The sequence below is a fragment of the Palaemon carinicauda genome, chromosome 19 (assembly GCF_036898095.1).
Source record: "Palaemon carinicauda isolate YSFRI2023 chromosome 19, ASM3689809v2, whole genome shotgun sequence".
Lineage (NCBI taxonomy): Eukaryota > Metazoa > Arthropoda > Malacostraca > Decapoda > Palaemonidae > Palaemon > Palaemon carinicauda.
The window spans coordinates 27,310,513-27,325,551 of record NC_090743.1 but is presented as its reverse complement, the minus strand read 5'-3'; the positions used below and the strand labels follow the sequence as shown (position 1 = coordinate 27,325,551).

Genomic DNA, 15,039 nt, shown 5'->3' with positions numbered 1-15,039 from the left:
AAGTCTTCCTCCTGCCGGGGTGCCTCCTCCCACAACAAGTCTTCCTCCTGCCAGCGTGCCTCGTCCCACAACAAGTCTTCCTCCTGCCGGGGGGTCCTCCTCCCACAACAAGTCGTCGTCTTCCTCCTGTCTCCTCCCACAACAAGTCGTCCTCTTCCTCCTGCCGGGGTGCCTCGTCCCACAACGTCGTCTTCTTCCTCCTGCCGGGGTGCCTCGTCCCACAACAAGTCGTCGTCTTCCTCCTGCCGGGGTGCCTCGTCCCACAACAAGTCGTCGTCTTCCTCCTGCCGGGGTCCCTTGTCCCACAACAAGTCGTCGTCTTCCTCCTGCCGGGGTGCCTCGTCCCACAACAAGTCGTCGTCTTCCTCCTGCCGGGGTGCCTCGTCCCACAACAAGTCGTCGTCTTCCTCCTGCTGGGGTGCCTCGTCCCACAACAAGTCGTCGTCTTCCTCCTGCTGGGGTGCCTCGTCCCACAAGTCTTCCTGCTGGGGTGCCTCGTCCCACAAGTCTTCCTGCTGGGATGCCTCGTACCAAGTCTTCCTGCTGGGATGCCTCGTACCAAGTCTTCCTGCTGGGATGCCTCGTACCAAGTCTTCCTGCTGGGATGCCCCGTACCAAGTCTTCCTGCTGGGGTGCCCGTACCAAGTCTTCCTGCTGGGGTGCCCGTACCAAGTCTTCCTGCTGGTGGCCTCGTACCAAATCTTCCTAGTCTTCCTGCTGGGATGCCTCGTACCAAGTCTTCCTGCTGGGATGCCTCGTACCAAGTCTTCCTGCTGGTGGCCTTGTACCAAATCTTTTCCTAGTCTCCCTGCTGGGGTGCCTCGTCCCACAAGTCTCCCTGCTGGGGTGCCTCGTCCCACAAGTCTTCCTGCTGGGGTGCCTCGTCCCACAAGTCTTCCTGCTGGGGTGCCTCGTCCCACAAGTCTCCCTGCTGGGGTGCCTCGTCCCACAAGTCTTCCTGCTGGGGTGCCTCGTCCCACAAGTCTCCCTGCTGGGGTGCCTCGTCCCACAAGTCTTCCTGCTGGGGTGCCTCGTCCCACAAGTCTCCCTGCTGGGGTGCCTCGTCCCACAAGTCTTCCTGCTGGGGTGCCTCGTCCCACAAGTCTCCCTGCTGGGGTGCCTCGTCCCACAAGTCTTCCTGCTGGGGTGCCTCGTCCCACAAGTCTCCCTGCTGGGGTGCCTCGTCCCACAAGTCTTCCTGCTGGGGTGCCTCGTCCCACAAGTCTCCCTGCTGGGGTGCCTCGTCCCACAAGTCTTCCTGCTGGGGTGCCTCGTCCCACAAGTCTCCCTGCTGGGGTGCCTCGTCCCACAAGTCTTCCTGCTGGGGTGCCTCGTCCCACAAGTCTCCCTGCTGGGGTGCCTCGTCCCACAAGTCTTCCTGCTGGGGTGCCTCGTCCCACAAGTCTTCCTGCTGGGGTGCCTCGTCCCACAAGTCTTCCTGCTGGGGTGCCTCGTCCCACAAGTCTTCCTGCTGGGGTGCCTCGTCCCACAAGTCTTCCTGCTGGGGTGCCTCGTCCCACAAGTCTTCCTGCTGGGGTGCCTCGTCCCACAAGTCTTCCTGCTGGGGTGCCTCGTCCCACAAGTCTTCCTGCTGGGGTGCCTCGTCCCACAAGTCTTCCTGCTGGGGTGCCTCGTCCCACAAGTCTTCCTGCTGGGGTGCCTCGTCCCACAAGTCTTCCTGCTGGGGTGCCTCGTCCCTCAAGTCTTCCTGCTGGGGTGCCTCGTCCCTCAAGTCTTCCTGCTGGGGTGCCTCGTCCCTCAAGTCTTCCTGCTGGGGTGCCTCGTCCCTCAAGTCTTCCTGCTGGGGTGCCTCGTCCCTCAAGTCTTCCTGCTGCGGTGCCTCGTCCCTCAAGTCTTCCTGCTGGGGTGCCCCGTACCAAGTCTTCCTGCTGGGGTGCCCGTACCAAGTCTTCCTGCTGGTGGCCTCGTACCAAATCTTCCTAGTCTTCCTGCTGGGGTGCCTTGTACTGAGTCTTCCTGCTGGGGTGCCTTGTACTGAGTCTTCCTGCTGGGGTGCCTTGTACTGAGTCTTCCTGCTGGGGTGCCTCGTCCCACAAGTGTTCCTGCTGGGGTGCCTCGTCCCACAAGTCTTCCTGCGGGGGTGCCTCGTACCACAAGTCTTCCTGCGGGGGTGCCTCGTACCACAAGTCTTCCTGCGGGGGTGCCTCGTACCACAAGTCTTCCTGCGGGGGTGCCTCGTACCACAAGTCTTCCTGCGGGGGTGCCTCGTACCACAAGTCTTCCTGCGGGGGTGTCTCGTACCACAAGTCTTCCTGCGGGGGTGCCTCGTACCACAAGTCTTCCTGCGGGGGTGCCTCGTACCACAAGTCTTCCTGCGGGGGTGCCTCGTACCACAAGTCTTCCTGCGGGGGTGCCTCGTACCACAAGTCTTCCTGCTGGGGGCCTCGTACCACAAGTCTTCCTGCTGGGGTGCCTCGTACCACAAGTCTTCCTGCTGGGGTGCCTCGTACCACAAGTCTTCCAGCTGGGGTGCCTCGTACCACAAGTCTTCCTGCTGGGGGGGAGCCTCAAACCAAATCTTCCTGCTGCAGGCGCCTCGGTATACAAGTCTTCCTGCTGGTGGCCTCGTACCAAGTCTTCCTGCTGGGGGGCCTCGGTTTACAAGTCTTCTTGCTGGGGGTGCCGCGGTTTACAAGTCTTCCTACTGTGGTGCCTCGTACCAAGTCTTCCTACTGGGTCTGTCTTGAAATTGATGCAGCTGCAGTGATAATTGTCCCCAAGAGGGCCCTGTCATAAACTTCTAAAAATAATGATTGGTAATGTAAGATAATTGTAGTGGACCAACTTTTCTACTAATATGAGCACATCTTACAATTGTTGCTGCTGCTGCTGGGGCTTTATCTCGTGCCAACTTGTACAATGTGCTATATTTGAAATGACTGCATCTACTATAGGGCCTTGTCTGAACTTGTCTGCTAGATCAGTTTTGAAAATACTGCTGCAAGGTTTCTCTCTCTACAAGATTTATTCATAACTGCAGATGCTGCAGTTTTCATATTTCGAGGCACTTTGAAACGAGAATTGCCGACAAGAACTTCAATTTACTATGATGGTCTATTCTTAGTCTTCAATATTACTGTTGCTGGGATCAATCTTGAGTCTACTTTTATGATGGGCTATATTTGAAATGACTGCTGCTATAAGGTTCAACCTCTCTGCTAGACCTGTCCTAAAAATTATGCTGCTGCTCCCGTAAAAGATCCTCCTTGTCTTAGGTGTAACACCTCTCTTCTAGACCACTGCTCCTGTAAATGATCCTTCTTGTCTGAAGGTAACATCACTCTGCTAAGATATTCCTATGTTGGGCACATCTTGAAGTGACAACTTCTGCAAGGCTCTAGTCTCGAGTCAAATTATCATGGAGACATTCTAAAAGAATTGCTGTTATCCTTTGTCTTCTAAACTGTACTTGGCTCAATCTTGAAATGATGGCTTTAAGTGATGCTGCAATGTGTCTAAGTTAACCTGTTCCTAACCTTGTTGCCAAAAAATAAAAAAATAGAATTTTAGTTTTGTTTAATCTCCTATTATTTAACAAAATGGACATGCCTAATAAAATAATTCTCATTTAGTACAAGCAGCATTACATAGTTTCTGACACTGTTTTGGTAAGTTCATTTAAAGTATTGAAAAAATCAAATCTTATAGCAAAGAAATATTCCTTCTATGAACAAACATATACTTGGTAGTACAGGATTTAAATTTTAGGAGTCATTCTCCAATGAGCTTTTGAAATTCTAACCTTAAAAAAAGTAATTAAATAAGAGGGCATTAGATGCCCATGACAAGTGATTTAAATACAGTACATTTTAAACTAAAAAAATGAATTAAGCTTTAACTCCTCGTAACTATTCAAACTGGAATCTTGTAAAAGAGCATTGTCACTACATGCTATACTAATGGGCAATATAGCATATGCTGCTGAATTTCTTGTTCGTGGTTAATACCAAAATTCAATTACAATGAACAGCACAAAGGAAGGTATAACTGAAAAGACCTCTTGATTTCTAACAAGACAAATATATGTATCCAGTTCACTATATTTTACAAGCTGCACCTTCCACATCCAAACCTTTAGAATACACAGTATTTCAGTAATACACATGTCTTTTGTTCTAAATAGTTAATGAAATTCCATGTTAACTGTACACAATTTAATAGCCCTAGAAAAATGCCACATACTCTCTCGCCATTTAACAAAGATTCAATCACAATAAGACCATATCTCTTGACAGAAAAACCCAGACCACATATCCCTTACACTAATATAAACATATATTTCCTCATCCTAACAAATTTGTTCCTTTTAATATTTGAAGATGGCAAAATTCTTTCTATACAAACAATTAAAATACACACATCATAATCTAATTACTAAATATTGCTTACAAAATTAGAAACTTCACACAGCCAAGTTTGAACTCTTCTCAACAAGACAGTAGAAGGGTGAACAGCATAACCAGTTATAAGACACATTTCTATGCATAAGCACACAAAGTCTTGTAGTCCTGTAAAAATTAATCTCATAGTAATGTACCAGCAATTTTCCTACGATGTAGAAAGTCTCCTATAAAGAATTGATAGGAAATGCAATCAATTAATTTACAAAGCCTATTAATAAAAACAAAACACTTGGGACCATAACAGATTTAATTTGTTCATGAATCTAAATTCTACACTGAACATCTCTTGGCAAATATTCAAGTACCAAATAAAAATAAAATTTTAACAAAATTCAACATTCTAAAGTTGCCAAAGGCTTCTCTTTCAAAGCCTAATTATATATCAGTTTAACATAAAACTAAGAATATCTAGTTTTCTTTCCTTTCAATAAACTTAAGTCTTTGGTACAGCATTGAGACAATAACCTTGACTTGGGTAATTCACAGATGCTTTGTCTTTACAATCTAAATTCAAATTGAATTCCTATCCTCTTCACAAGTCAGTAGGAAGGAAGGTAGACATGTATACAAGTGAACTGTACAGAAATAATAAATTGTATTATTTGACTTCCATTTATCTCTGTGAAACTCCCCCTGCTGTTCATAATATTGACTCCCTCACACACTGATGGAACGGGGTCAGTGAAGGAAATGTCAAGTCCTTGAATAATAAAACCATCTAGTACCAGAGACTCGCTTCTCAGCCTAGTACTATAGTAACTAATCATTACTACATAATGCGTTAAAACTAATAATATAATTCAAATTAGATTCTTCTTAAGATACTCATTCCCTTCAACTACAACCAATCAATCTTCTTAAAAAAAATGGAGTTTTTGTGATAAAATTGTATACAGTATTTCTATACCTGCTTGATGTTCACATTGCTTCTGCCTGGAAGCTGTTTTATTGATATTTACCCCCCTACAAAATAGGTTTTTCCCCCTTCAATACATTTATGCCACCGGCAATAAATGACAAGCCAATGGCATGGGAAATCATATCATCTTTGTTTTTCAGTCTCAAAGTTGAAACTATTCCATATCCTCTTTACCCCCCAAGTCAGTGGGGAAGAGGGTGGACATGTATATGAACATGCGCTGAGTACAGAAATAAATTTCATTATTGAAATTGTTTACTTCCAGAACCACTCCCTAATGTTCATATTGCCGACTTCAACACACTGATGGAGGCAAGGGCAATTAGTTTTTAAATAATTAACATTATAGACTCTCCTGTACAGTAGTCTTACATTATTGGTAACAAACCATCTCAAATTAAATTTTGAAAGATGGGACTCAAGATGGCTTCTAAAAAAACTAATTAAACCTAAATATGTTATCAGACCACATCACCAACAGCCACTATACTAAAAAGCAGACCAAGATTATCCAAGATAATCTTTAGCTAATAGTAACTTATTACACCATTGAGCTACCCCAAAAAAACTTTCCAAAAACAGATTTCTGCAAAATTTAAGAGAGAAAGCTGCATGTCTATCATGAACTTTAACCTTCAAGGCTTTCCTTAGACTAGAATCCAAATCTCAGAGCTTTAATAACCAAATTTTGAACAGGAAATGAAGTTGTAATTTTGGACAGAGGACCACATACCATGTAATACTGAATAGTTCTTTGTGAATAAAATCTATTTAACAATGTAATGCTCACCCTTTTAACAAAGAGGGATTTTAAAAGAAATTATTGGAAACTTGTCTTCAAACAAATCTTAGCACTGAAGGTAGACCAAAGAGATATCATCATATGTTCCCCAAAGTCTACCTCCTAAGATCATGCTTGTAGTTCACTCGTGTGTCTATCTGAAACCAACTCCAACATGAAAAGTGTTTTAACTGCGAGGTCTCTTTAATTGTGAGATTTTCAAATGGTTCACAAATCAAACCTTTTAAATACTGTATTGTAAAACTACATACAAATTTCAAAAGTAGAGAGGACTATGGAGGGGCTTCAATAATATAAATCCTGAACGCATCCTCTATAATACCTTAAAACGGAAAAATGTAATTCCACCCAGATGCTGGAGTAGAGAACCAAACATGGATCTACATCTCTTAATGGCCAGAATTGTAAGTTTCTTTTCATAAGGAAATGTAAAAATTCAACATCATCATCCAAATAAATTAATAAATTTTTAGGTTTGTATCAATCAAAAATATTCCACATTCTTTGATATAGAATATTGATAAGACTTTTAGAAACCTATAACAGACAATCTAGAGGATACAAAACCCTGCGGTTTCTGAAAATATAGTGGATAGTCTCCATGTAAGTATGGCTTTGGATGAATACCTCCCTAAAGTCGATTGTCTGAGAAGATTGGTTCTGTAAAGTAATCTTCTTAGATATTCAGAAAACAGAGTCCACAAATCAGTGAACAGACTTATATGCAGCCACAATGGGGCTACCAGCTTCATTCTGCCGTTTGTAAAAATTCTGAAATATTTTATCATCTGATGTATCATGGAGAATGGTGGAAAAAGTGTAAAGACCCAGATTTGACAAGTCTTGTAGCAAGGCATCTACCTTCTGTGCTAAGGGCTATGGAACTGGTGAAAAAAAAAAACAACTATTTTGTTCATTGATGTTGCACAAATGTATATGTTTAGTTCACCCTCATCACTTCCAAATTTATGGACATAATAGAAGCAGAGACCATTCATTAGGAGGATCCAACTTTTCCTGTTTCACTGATCTATAAAGACATTCAATTTTTCCAAAAAGAACCAAAGAAGACATTCCTCAAAATTTATCAAAGTCAGTAGCACTTTTACTATCCGTACAGAGAGTGACCGTCTCCCCTTAGTTCCGGATGTAGGCCAATACTGTTGTATTATCTGAAAACAGCACTACGGTTTTCTGACAACCAGTGATTCCCGGCTCTGAAGAGTCTGCAATATTGCTACAAGCTCTCAGCAACTCACATGACTCACCTTACATGTAAGAGGTATAAGGATTGCTTCCCAGCCTTCCTGTGAAGCATCTGCAAACACAGACAGGTCTGGGATTTTCTTTTCTTAAGACAACTCTCTGGGATAACCCCTAGCGATCATCATCCCACCAACTCGACTATTCTGTTACAATTTTGATCAAGTGATATTGGAAAACCCTCATCTTTAGTTGTGCCATTAGAATTAATTTCTTTAAAGAAGTTATGGTCCATAGAAGTCTCATCCACATCTGAGAAGGCAGGCTTCAGCCTTTTGAACTTTTCAACAATTGAAGAAACAACCGAGAAATGAAGACAGCGAAAGACAACAATAGAATGTTGTTGAAAGGTGATGAGGCAAGGAAAAGGTGGGCTGAATATTTTGAAGGTTGCTGAATCTTAAGGATCATAGAGAGGCAGATATAATTGCAGTTGCAAGTGTTGAGGTGCCCGTGATGGAGGATGAGAATGAGAGAGAGATTACATTAGAGGAAGTGAAGAGAGCACTAGTTGATACAAGAGCGAAAGTACCTGATATGGATGGTGGGAGGGCTGAGATATTAAAGGAATGGGGGCGACTATACTTGAATAGTTGGTGAGATTGTTTAATATCTGTTTTATGTTGTCAATGGTACCAGTGTACTGTCTGTGTGTGTATTGTCCCCTTATACAAAGGTAAGGGAGATTGCGCGAGTGTTGTAACTCTAAGGGTATTAGTTTGTTGAATGTGATAGTACAGTAGTGTTAATTAACAGGATTAAAGATAAAATGATATTTGGATTATAAAATAAATTTTTGAATATACTTACCCGGTGAATATATAATAGCTGACGTCTCGGACGGCTCGACAGAAACACAAAAACTCGCGAGCGATCGCCATGAAGGTTGCGGGTGTGCCCACCAGCGCCGACTATCGGCCAGATACCGCATATACTTGTAAACAGCTCCAGTTCTTCTCATTCCGCTGGGTCTCTATCGGGGAGGAAGGGAGGGCCTTTAATTTATATATTCACCGGGTAAGTATATTCAAAAATTTATTTTATAATCAAAATATCATTTTTAAATATTAAACTTAGCCGGTGAATATATAATAGCTGATTCACACCCATGGTGGTGGGTAGAGACCAGTATTAATACAATAAAGGCGTATATGCTTAGAGTTTTTGACAGTTATATGATAACAAAACCCAAATAAATATAGGTACCTGGTAAGGAAGCTGACTGATGATTACTCTGCCTTATTAGTCCGCTTTCCTCACGAAGCCCAGCCATCCTCTCAGGATGCTGAAAGACTCCCAGGAGCTGTTATATCCAGGGCGACCACCCATACAACAGGACCTCATCAAAACCCTTAATCTGGGCGCTCTCAAGAAACGACATTTGACCACCCGCCAAATCAAAAAGGATGCGAAAGGCTTCTCAGCCTTCCGTACAACCCAAAACAAGATTAAAAACATTTCAAGAGAAGATTAAAAGGATATTGGAATTAAGGGAATGTAGTGGTAGAACCCTCACCCACTACTGCACTCGCTGCAACGAATGGACCCAGTGTGTAGCAGTCCTCATAAAGAGTCTGGACGTCTTTTAAGTAAAATGAAGCGAACACCGACTTGCTCCTCCAAAAGGTCACGTCCATAATACTTCGCAGAGATCTGTTTTGCTTAAAGGCCACGGAAGTTGCTATCGCTCTTACTTCGTGCGTCTTGACCTTAAGTAAACAACGATCTTTTTCACTTAGGTGAGAATGAGCCTCTCGGATTAAAAATCTAATAAAATACGATAAAGCATTTTTTGACATAGGCAATGAGGGCTTCTTAACTGAGCACCATAAGGCCTCAGATCCACCTCGTAAGGATCTGGTACGAGCTAAATAAAACTGAAGAGCTCTAACTGGGCACAGTACTCTTTCAAGCTCGTTGCCTACGATCTCTGATAGGCAAGGTATATCAAACGACTTAGGCCAAGGACGAGAAGGCAGTTCATTTTTGGCCAAGAAACCAAGCTGAAGCGAACATGTGGCTTTATCTGTAGAAAAGCCGATGTTTTTACTAAAGGCATGGATCTCACTGACCCTTTTAGCCGAAGCCAAGCACACTAAGAAAAGCGTCTTGAGGGTGAGATCCTTCAGGGAGGCTGAATGTAATGGCTCAAACCTGTCGGACATTAGGAACCTTAGGACCACGTCTAAGTTCCATCCAGGAGTTGCCATACGACGCTCCTTAGAGGTCTCGAAGGACTTAAGGAGATCTTGGAGATCTTTATTATTGGACAGATCTAAGCCTCTATGTCTGAACACAGAAGCCAACATGCTCCTGTAGCCCTTAATAGTGGGAGCCGAGAGGGAGCGAACATTTCTCAGATGCAGGAGAAAGTCTGCAATTTGGGCTACAGAGGTACTGGAAGAGGAAATGGATGATGACTTGCACCAGTCTCTAAAGACTTCCCACTTCGACTGGTAGACCTTGATGGTAGAAGCTCTCCTAGCTCTCGCAATCGCTCTGGCTGCCTCCTTCGAAAAACCTCGAGCTCTTGAGAGTCTTTCGATAGTCTGAAGGCAGTCAGACGAAGCGCGGGGAGGCTTTGATGAAGACTCCTTACGTGGGGCTGCCGTAAGAGATCCATCCTTAAAGGAAGACTCCTTGGAACGTCTACCAGCCATTGAAGTACCTCTGTGAACCACTCTCTCGCGGGCCAGAGGGGAGCAACCAACGTCAACCTTGTCCCTTCGTGAGAGGCGAACTTCTGCAGTACCTTGTTGATGATCTTGAACGGCGGGAATGCGTACGCGTCCAGGTAAGACCAGTCCAGTAGAAACGCATCTATGTGGGCCGCCTCTGGATCTGGGACTGGAGAGCAATAGGTCGGGAGCCTTTTGGTCAACGAGGTGGCAAAGAGATCTATGGTGGGTTGACCCCAAGTCACCCAAAGACTCTTGCACACGTCCTTGTGGAGGGTCCATTCTGTGGGGATCACCTGACCTCTCCGACTGAGACAGTCCGCCAAGACGTTCAAGTCCCCCTGGATGAATCTTGTCAACAGAGAGATGCCTCGATTTTTTAACCAGATGAGGAGGTCCCTTGCGATGACGAACAGTGTGTGGGAGTGAGTGCCTCCTTGCTTGGAGATGTACGCCAAGGCTGTGGTGTTGTCCGAATTGACTTCTACCACTTTGTTTCGAAGAATGCTCTCGAAACTCGTCAAGGCCAAGTGAACCGCCAACAGCTCCTTGCAGTTGATGTGCATGCTCTTCTGGTCCGACGTCCAAAGACCCGAACATTCCAGACCGTCCAGAGTCGCTCCCCAACCCAAATCCGACGCGTCTGAGAACAACACGTGGTTTGGGCTCTTGACCGCCAGGGACAGACCCTCTCGCAGACTTATGTTGCTGTCCCACCAGTTCAAACACGTTTTTACTGGCTCGGAGATCGGGATTGACACAGCCTCCAAAGTCTTGCTCTTGTTCCAATGGAAGTCTAGATGGAACTGGAGAGGGCGAAGGTGAAGTCTCCCTAGTGAGATAAATTGCTCCAGGGATGACAGAATCCCTAAGAGGCTCATCCAACTTCTCACTGAGCAACGGTCTTTTTTCAGCATGAGGCGGACTTTGAGCAGGGCTTGCTCTATCCTGGTGGCAGACGGAAAAGCCCGAAAAACTAGACTGCGAATCTCCATCCCCAAATAGAGAATCGTCTGGGAGGGATTCAGTTGAGACTTTTCTAAGTTCACCAACAGTCCCAACTCCTTTGCCAGACCCAACGTCCATTGAAGGTCCTGCAGACAGCGATGACGGGACGATGCTCTGAGAAGCCAGTCATCCAGGTACAGGGAGGCTCAAATTCCCGATAAATGAAGGAATTTTGCCACATTCCTCATGAGCCTCGTAAACACGAGAGGAGCAGGGCTGAGGCCGAAGCACAGTGCTTGGAACTGGTACACCACATTCCTGTAAACAAAACTCAGATACGGTTGAGAATCTGGGTGTATAGGAATGTGGAAGTACGCATCCTGCAGGTCGAGAGAGACCATCCAGTCTCCCTCTCTGACCGCTGCTATGACGGACTTCGTGGTCTCCATCGTAAATTTTGTTTTTACAACAAAAACGTTGAGCGCACTGACGTCCAGCACTGGCCTCCAACCTCCCGTATGCTTTGGGACTAGGAAGAGACGGTTGTAAAATCCCGGTGATTGAAGGTCCGAGACTTTCACCACCGCTCCCTTCTCTAGCAACAGAGAAACCTGCTGATGTAGAGCTTGTCTCCTTGACTCCTCTCGATACCTGGGAGAGGTGTCTAAAGGAACTTTTACTAGAGGAGGTCTGCGTACAAAAGGTATTTTGTACCCCTCCTTGAGCAACAACACAGACTCTTGGTCTGCACCCCTCTTCTCCCAGGCCTGCCAGAAGCTGTTCAGTCTGGCCCCTACCGCTGTCTGAGGACGTGGGCAGTCAGACTCTGCCACGGGAGGACTTGGATCCTCTCCTCTTGCCTCTTTTACCGTCGGCACGAGCGCCTCCCCTGCTGGGGGCTCTGCCACGAAAGGGCGGGATAAACCTAGTCGCTGGGGTATTGATCTTGGGTCTCACGACATAAGACGATGAAGGAGCACCCTTGCGAGCAGAAGTCGCCATCAGGTCGTGTGTATCCTTCTGCACCAGCGAAGCCGCAATGTCCTTGATCAGCTGTTGAGGAAACAAGGCAGATGATAAGGGGGCAAAGAGAAGCTCCGACCTTTGACAGGGAGTCACTCCTGCCGAAAGGAACGAGCAAAGAGTCTCCCTCTTCTTCAGGACTCCAGCCGTAAAGGTAGCGGCGAGCTCATTGGAGCCATCACGGATGGCTTTGTCCATGCAAGACATAATAAGCACGGAAACATCCTGGTCGGCCGACGAGATCTTCCTGCTTAATGCTCCTAGAGACCAATCTAAGAAGTTAAAAACTTTGAAGGCCCTGTAAACCCCTTTAAGGAGATGGTCAAGGTCCGAGGAGGACCAACAAACTTTAGAGCGTCTCATGGCCAGGCGACGGGGAGAGTCTACGAGGCTTGAGAAGTCTCCCTGGGCAGAGGCAGGGAATCCCAAGCCGAGAACTTCTCCCGTGTCATACCAGACGCTCGCTCTAGAAGCTAGTTTAAAAGGAGGGAAAGCAAAGGCCGTCTTCCCCAAACTCCTCCTGGTAATCAACCAGTCGCCTAGCAAACGTAAACCCCTCTTAGAAGAGCAAGAGAGCACTAGCTTAGTAAAAGAAGGCTTCGAAGCAGCTAGGCCTAGCGCAAACTCTGACGGAGGCGAATGAGGAGCAGAAGTTACAAAATGGTCTGGGAAAAGATCCTTAAAAATCATCATGATTTTCTTAAAGTCCATAGAGGGTTGAGCAGCTTTAGGCTCTTCTCCGTCTGATAAAACGCCCAAAGGAATATCAGTAGGCAGAGGATCAGCAACATCCTCATCTGAAGGAACCTCGTCCGACAATTGTCGAGTCTCATGAAAAGGAGAGACCTGCGGTGGCAATGCTTGACAGGCAAAGTCCACAAGCAAAGGAGCAGCAGTAGCAGTCGAGGAAGCGACGTCATGCCGCTGCTGAAAGGACTGACCAGCAACAACAACAGGAGTTGATGGACGCTCGACGTCAAGTCGAGACTGCCTTGACTGCCTAGACTGAGCAGTCGAAACAACTCTTGACTGCGGTGCTTGACGCTCAACGTCAAAACGAGGCAACTGAGCTGGTTGGCGAACGTCCTGAACGTCAACACGAGACTGCGGCAGCGGCTGAACGTCAACACGAGGCTGCGGCGGCAGCGGCTGAAAGTCAACACGGGACTGCAGCGAGTGAGAATCCAAGTCACGTGACTGAAGTGACAAACTACCGACATCACGTTTCATAACGTCAAAAGGACGAGTAAAAGCTCGTTTGGGCGGCTGACGGCCAGAGTCTCGATCAGCGTAACGGCGAGGATCATCGTGAACCTGCTCAACGGTATACTCCTCCATAAGGGAGGCAAGCTTAGTCTGCATATCCTGCAGGACAACCCATTTAGGATCAACGGGAGTCGGGACGGGCCGAGACGATGGTAACGTCTGTGTCGGCAAAACATTGCCTTTACTGAGACTCTCGGAGCCCATGTTACGCTTACGTTTTATAGGCGAACAGTCTTCCGACGACTGCAAAGGGTCAGAGCTGTCCCAATGGCTACAGCCAGGATGCTGGACCTGTCCTGAAGGTACTGACTTCCGCTTCAAGGGTCTAGAAACCTTGCGCCAATGTTTCTTTTGCGAGAAGCCTTCGGATGACGAGGAGAAAACAGCTTCGCTCGTCTTATGGTAGGGGCGATCTTGACAAGACACGCCCGATACCAAAGAGGGAACGTCTGTACGTGGGTTAAAGCCTCTCGTCCCCTTAAGTCCTACGACATTACTTCTCCCTGGTGCAGGGGAGCCTGAAAGAGGTCTCGGACTAGGGGAACGACAAGCACGAACAGACGAACCCTCGGTCGCAACACTAAAAACACTTTGCGCACTTATCACTTTATCACCACGATTTTCTGATTTGGCACTCTGACACTTCAATAAATTCACATCTGACATGAGTTGATTACGGTCCGATGCTAAGGACTCAACTCTCTCGCCTAAAGCTTGAATGGCAAGCAACATATCCCGCATGGACGATTCATGAGTGCTAGTAGAGGGTTCAGGAACAACTACTACAGGGGAAGGATTAGGTTCAGGGGCATGGGAGGAGGAAAATTCCAACGACCTAGAGGAGCTTCTCCTCACCCTATCTCTCTCCAGCTTACGAGAATATTTATCAAATTCAAGCCAGTCGAATTCCGACAAGACCACGCACTCATCACACCGATCTCCTAATTGGCAGGTTTTACCCCGGCAATTAGAACACACGGTATGTGGGTCGAGATAGGCCTTGGGAAGACGTTTGTTACAATCCCTAGCATTACATTTGCGAAATTTAGGTCCAGGGATAGGAGAAGGGTCAGCCATATTGAACAGTCAAAGAAAATCCAAAACAAATCCAAAGTCATCAACAATAAACACTAGCCAAAAAAGGGTTCAAGAGTTTTAATTGAAGAGAAAAAAACACCTGTCACAGCGAAAGCTCAAAACAACCAAAAAGAAGTACTTCACCAAAAATGACGAAAACTCCAGGTCAACAGCGAGCGGAATCAACTTGTCGACAAGACCGACAGAGAAGAACTGGAGCTGTTTACAAGTATATGCGGTATCTGGCCGATAGTCGGCGCTGGTGGGCACACCCGCAACCTTCATGGCGATCGCTCGCGAGTTTTTGTGTTTCTGTCGAGCCGTCCGAGACGTCAGCTATTATATATTCACCAGCTAAGTTTAATATTTAAAAACAGAAGATACAATCTTAAAAGTGCAGGATGGTTTTGGAAGAGCTAGGGGATGTATGGACCAGCTTTTTACAGTTAGGTAGATATGCGAGAAATATTTAACAAAAGGTATGGTGGTATATGTTCTACTTGTGGATCTGTAGGAAGCTTATGATAAGAGTTGATAGGGAAACAATGTGGAATGTGATGAGGTTATATGGAATTAGTGGAAGGTTGTTGCAAGCAGTGAAGAGTTTATACATAAGCAGTAAAGCATGTACTAGGATAG

General features: G+C 46.0%; 1 long non-coding RNA gene across 2 annotated transcripts in view; it reads right to left on the bottom strand.

Annotated features, from left to right (window-relative positions):
* Positions 1–2,642: 2,642 nt before the first annotated feature.
* LOC137658177 (uncharacterized) overlaps positions 2,643–15,039 on the bottom strand; it is a 70,222-nt gene continuing 57,825 nt past the window's right edge. The window contains exons 3-4 of one of the 2 annotated variants that reach the window (XR_011047273.1): positions 4,411–4,529; positions 2,643–3,497 (exon numbers count right to left, since the gene is read on the bottom strand). This is a non-coding gene — a long non-coding RNA (uncharacterized lncRNA). Of the gene's footprint in view, positions 3,498–4,296; positions 4,530–15,039 lie in introns of those variants that run through there. The other variant, XR_011047272.1, reaches the window with a different exon arrangement.